Source organism: Aulonocara sp. 'chitande type north' Nkhata Bay, linkage group LG22 (assembly GCF_057382095.1).
Source record: "Aulonocara sp. 'chitande type north' Nkhata Bay isolate Kocher_YH1m ecotype deep benthic linkage group LG22, A_spYH_male_GT1.1, whole genome shotgun sequence".
NCBI lineage: Eukaryota > Metazoa > Chordata > Actinopteri > Cichliformes > Cichlidae > Aulonocara > Aulonocara sp. 'chitande type north' Nkhata Bay.
In genome coordinates, this window is record NC_141364.1 from 23168117 (window position 1) to 23174197 (window position 6081).

Below are 6081 nucleotides of genomic sequence, written 5' to 3' on the forward strand. Positions count from 1 at the left end.
TGTCAAAGGATTTTTGCTTTTAAAGGTTTTATTATTCATATAATAATCAGCTAAGAGTGTTTATATTTCTGTTTGTACTCAACCAGCTGCACAATTAACCGTTGGCTCTTTGCTCTATAACGGAAACTGTTTGCCGTGTCTTTCTTATAATGTCTTATAAAGCAAGAATTTGCCTTAAAATACCACACAATGTGATTTATTTTGAATATTGTTAATTTTCATGCCCTTGATGAAAAATAAGTTCAACACCAAACTACTGTACAGTATTTGTTTTCAGTTTACAATCTTGAAACTCACTCTTGCTTACTCCCCCCCCCCCCCCCCCCCACCCCCTTGTTGTATCAAGTCCTACTACATCAATTAGCACAGTCTGTTTGAATTATGAAGCGTCAGCCATGTTGCATGTGCCACACAGTAATATAAAGCAAGGTTCAGATGGATATTTTACTCATGTCGTGTTTAGATATCGGTTGTTGTGGATATGTGAGGTGGTTCCCTGTGTTTTTGTGTCAGAGAACAATGTTGAAGCTTAGCTAGCAATGGGCCACCATGACAGAGACTTGTGTAGTGATTAATCATCTTCAGCCAGCATTCATCTTCAGCGTGGTTGCTAATATGTTGAATACAGTATATAGGTTGCCATGGCAGTGCGGCTCAAGGAGCTAAGGAAACACAACAAAAGCCGATAATTAGCTCAAGAAAGATGAGAAGAAACGCTGAATATTCAGCATGAGTGATGGTGTTTTTATAGACATTTTAGAGTAATGACCTGTTTACGAAGATAACAGAAGGAACACCAAAAAAAAAACAACAGTATAATGGTGAGCTAACAGCTGATAGCATTATGCTGTTAAATTCTACACAGCAAAGTAATGTAATGTAATATTTTCACTGTTAAATAGCAATTTAATACTGGCAAATCTGTCCACCAGTGTTTTACTGTAGTTTGACAGGGAAATTTATTGCAGTCTCCTCTGTTATAGTCCAGAGTTTGCTGTCCGTTCAAGACCTCTGAGTATGCACAGCGACTTTATTTCGGTGCTCTATATCAGGGTTGTCCCACAAGCTGAAGCAACTTGTTTTTCGATATATTTCATATGTTGCTAGAGTTCACCTCTTCAGACTGCATCCTCTGTTCCAGCCATCTTGGAAGTAGGTAAAGGAGTGCCAGAAACCTCTACTCTGCTTCTTTCAACCACTCCAAGCGCTTGATGTTTAGACTTTGTGGTTCTTAGACTAGCTCCACTTCTGCTACTGACGAAGGAGGAAAGCAAACACCACTTGCAGAAATGACTCATTCTGACTGTTTTAATGTTGGCTGGGCAGCTTTCGTGCACCATACAGCAGCTCTAAAAAGCAGTTGTATGCTTAATCACAAGAGAGACATAATAAGCACAAATAATGGCTAAATACAGCTTCCCGTGCATTTTTTTTTCTTTGCCTTGCAGGCGAGTGGTGATTTGCTTTTTTGTGCTGATCCTTATTAACAGTGAATTTGTTAGTCACCATGTGGCTGATTAGTATATGTTTCACGAAGGCTTAGGTTTCTCTCTTTGACTTTCTGCCCACCCAGCAGGCATTACGGGTAGTGACTTGCAGAAGAAAGGGATAGTGGGAAAACACGGGGGCCTGGGGTCGACGTGTCACCATTGCTCAGTGTCCTTGCTGCCAATCTATGTAAACATGCACGCACACAAACACACACACACACGAAAATGTCCAAGCCATCACCTTGTATGCAACATCAGACTTCTGACAAAGACAAGCTGGTCCAGCAGTCTGAGTCTTAACAAGCTCCAGCTGAGGGTGGACATAGGCCACTGTGAATGTGAGAGTGTGTTTAGGCTGGTGCTTGCAGTGACAGAAGGCAGCCAGTATTTGTGTCTGCTCCTTCATTTCCTGTTCCTGTGAGGCAGGTTTCACTCTCACAGAACATGGCAGCTCACCTTTGGGGGTGCAAATGCCCTGTTGTGAGTGACTGAGTGTGTGTCAGTGTGTGCGTGTGTGTTCTCTTACCAGTGGGAATGAAAACCCACACAAAAGGAATCAATCGCACTTGTTGCTGATTAAGGTGTGACTCCACCCCCCGCTCTCATATCTCAGCCTCCTCCTTCTGTAGCTCCTCAGCTGTGAGTGATTAAGCTGAAGGGAGGAAGGGAGGGAGGCAGTTGGAAGGGTGAGAAGAGAGGACAGGGTACTTACTGACTGGCTGAATAATGGCTTCCAGAGATCTCTGACTTTGGGGCTCTGTGCAGCACGAGGGTTAATCAGGAGTGACGGCTCAGCCCGTTTGGACACTGTATAGGCAGCTCTGCTCCTGTCAGGCACAGACATGGACTGCCAAACCCACCCACCCCCACTACCTCCATTCTCTCATCACCACAGGATCTTAACCACTAGGCCGCTAGTCCTTGCTACAACTATATGACAGGGAAAAGTTTGGTACAAAAGGAGAAAGGGAAGGACAGGCAGAAGAGGAAAAGAAAAAGTTGGAAAGTAATTCAAGCAGATTTGAGGTTGAGAAAGAGAAAAGGCAACCAATGAAAGGCACATAGGGAGATACATGCATGGCCTACGGTGGAGTGGTTGATGCGGTGTGCCGGTTTCATGTTTGTGCATGCATCTGTGTCAGATTGACTGTGGATGTTTAATGGGAACCCCTGAGCAGCCGGGGGAAACCCATCGTGTTCATTCAACTGCACAGATCTCAGGAAAAGCTATAGGTTACTGTTCCTTTACGCACGTGTGAACGTATATGCACACCCTCCGTGTGTGCGTGTGTTTGCGAGAGGTTTGATGCGGTCTGCTGATTTGTGCTGTTTCCACGGTGATTGGTTTCCATCAAGCGTCCGGGGGCTAAACCATCGACAACGTGCACTCTCTTTCCCTGCGACCTGACTCCGTTTCATTTTTCAATTTCACTTTCATCAACTGCTGCCGCCTGTTTTTTCATTTTTCTATTTCCAGACGATGACAGAAAGCGTGTGAAGTGTGAAATTAGAAAGAGCGTCTGTAAATAATGGCGTGTAACACGGAGTACACACACATGAACAAACACGGACGAGCACATACTCTGTTGCATAAGCTGCGAGACAGAACTCATTACCTTCAAACTGAGCGATTGGAAAAAGTGAACTGAATACTTAAACTTGCCTCTAAATGACATAATTACAAACAGAAGATAATAGTTGGACTTCTTATTTGATTTTATCAAGTGGGAATTCAGAATATTGTCCAAAACATGCAAAACAAGCCCACTGACAGTCTATGGCACTGACTGAGACACTATGAGCAGAGTTTAAGGTCGATTTTCTATAAAGGAGCCCCTGTTCTATGTTGCTTTTTGGCACAACTTACATAAAGTCACACACATCTTATCCCCCCCCCACCTGGATTTAACTGTCTGACAGAGTGAGATGTTGGCGTAGTGGAGCGCTGGAGAAGGAGGTCAGGGGCGCAAGGGCAGTCAGGTCCCTCCGACGTCCATCAAAATGACAGGTACCCCTGCTTTAAAACTCTGTGACCCACCCCAAAACCCAGTTTCCCTCCTTTTTTTCTGCAGACACACAAACGCGCCGAAACAGACACGCACACACGCTGAATTACTAGGCCTAAAAAGTAGCCCCGCAGCGAAGGAGACCAGCTCTCCGCAATTAGGACATTCTGCGGCCATGAAATCATTCTGAAAATTAGCTCCAGGAAGCAAGAGGAGGGAGACAAAGTCCTAAAGAAAGGCAAAAAAACGTGACTGTAAGAAAGCGGGTGAAGCTGGGGAGGAAGAAAGTGTTCTGGATCTCCTCAGCAGTCAAACAGACAGACCACATGTGCTGGCAAGGCGAGACTGAAAGAATTTAAAATTATTCCAGATAATGATGGCTGTTAAGATTAACAATTAATCCTCTAGCCTCATGACACGTTAGATTTGGATACGGGGAAATGGCTCTAAGAGGTGCGAAAGGCCTCAAACAAGTATTCAGTCAGCTAAATTACACTTTCTGTTTATGTGTGTGTGTGCCTCCAGAAGCTGACAGTGTACAGGCCTCAGGTCCTGACAGGAGAAGGAACCAGGGTTTGGATCTCAGCTCATGACTGAAGAGACCTGCTCTATGTTCTGTGGCAAAGTCTATTCTACATTCTGCAGATCTGCCGCTCTCCTGTCGCCTCTGGTTTACCCTGCTCTGACCTTCTGCCATTACACAAACAGCATCTGCCAGCGATCAACTCCAACAAACCTTAAGTAACAGCGGGACAACATCACCCTGTGCCACCCCAACCCTCAGGTCATCCTGTTTCCTAAGCTAAACATTTAAGAGATAGATTTGGGAATCACTTGCTGCTGGCCATCTTTGCTAACTTTAGAATAAATGAATGTGGGTCTAAATGTGTGTGTGTGGGTGAGCATGTGTGCGAGCCCAGCTGTGGGTTGTTAGTAGTGAACTCAGCTCAGTGGGAAAGGGGCACCAGATGGTTGGTGGGACAGAACGATTGAGAGTTGAAAAGAAGAGGTAAATCGCAATTAGGGAGGAGAAAGAAAAAAGTCTTTAAAACAGAGCAACATGGAGAAATCATAGAGCTGAGCAGACTCATGTTTTAAAGCTAAACATTTCCATTGTCTTAATCTAGTCTTAAACGCTCGCATTTAAGGCGACACAGTTGCTAAACAGTCGATAGCGGCTTTATAAATGTAGGGATCTAGGCACGCGTCAATAGTATTCTTGGTCATGCATCATGTTGAATGTGCAAAAGAAAACACTTTCTTCCGTTCCACTTCTTGAAACTCCTGATTTGTCCCATGTAGTTTGACGTATCTGTGGGGGGGAATGAGACATCACGCTGTTCCAAAGTTCTGTAATTCGGGGTCATGTATAGTTAAAACAACATGTGTTTTTCTCCACATGGGGAAACTCTGACAGTCAAGCGAGGATCACGCGATTGGATGAACTGCTAATCAAGCAATGGGAGAGTTTGGAAATTCCTTGGGAGGCAGACAATGGAGGCAGTGCTATGTTTTTGTGGTATCCGGAGCAGCAGGCATTGGGAAATCAAGTTCAGCTGAACAGCCAGCCCCACACACACACAAACACACCTACGCACACACACACAAACCATTTTTTGACACACATTTGGCAAGAGAAGCACCCGTCTTGATTAAAGGCTCTGTGCTTGATGCATGTTTCTGCTGATGACATGTTTCTTTCCCCAGTGCTGTCAGCGTGTATGGACATGTTAACTTTTCCGCTGCATGAACTCGCTTTTGTGTGTTGGTGTCCGTGACTCCAATCTGATTAACTGCTGTATCTTTCTTATTCTCCTGCTCTTTAATCAGTTGAGGGCCTGCCATAACCGGAAGGAAACCCTTTTCCTGGAAGTGCTTGTCTGGCACTGTGCAGCTGGCCTCAGCATGGACTTAGTGCCACTCGGACAGCCATTGGACTGAGGAAAAGGAAAACCATTCTTGTCTTTAGCCATACCGAAATCCAGTTACTGTCAAATCTTGAATGGGAGGTTTGGTCTTCAGAGTGTTTGTTTTGAGCTGAGTCCGGGACGTCTTGCTGATGGATGTGACAGAAATACACACCGATTACGGTCCGTGACTCAACACCCGTGCATAAAATTTTCTAAAAATTTTCCTTTTTCAAACAAGTCAAACTTGGGTGAAGACCATCACGGATCACTGAGCCCTCACCCAGGCGCTGAGTGATGATGTCATACTTAGGAAACCACCACAGGGACAGCAGGAGGGAAAATACGAGCTGTAGCATGAAAACAGGGAAAAGACAGAGATTGGAGGTGACGGTTGTGATGTGGGAGAGTGTTTCTGGACGCCGTAGCTGAGAGAGTAGAGCGAGTGTGGTTGCTGGCTGGCCGAGGGTTTTTAATAAACAGCCTGTTGAAACATGACAGGACTATTGGGTGAAATCATTACTGTTTTACTGTGATGACTGATGTGACTCCCTGAACCTGGGAGTCTGAGCGGGTCAGGACAGTTACTTTTGTTGATTGCTGTAGCTATTATCCCACCATGCTTACACGCCATTGTCTTCAAGTGGAAATTGATTTCACAGCCTGGTAAAACAGATT

General features: G+C 44.8%; 1 long non-coding RNA gene across 1 annotated transcript; it reads left to right on the forward strand.

Moving 5' to 3' along the window:
- Positions 1 to 682: 682 nt before the first annotated feature.
- Positions 683 to 5837, forward strand: LOC147304222 (uncharacterized). Its single transcript, XR_015126774.1, has 3 exons — positions 683 to 821; positions 4022 to 4280; positions 5327 to 5837. It is a non-coding gene; the product is annotated as an uncharacterized LOC147304222 (long non-coding RNA).
- The last annotated feature ends 244 nt before the right edge of the window (positions 5838 to 6081 follow it).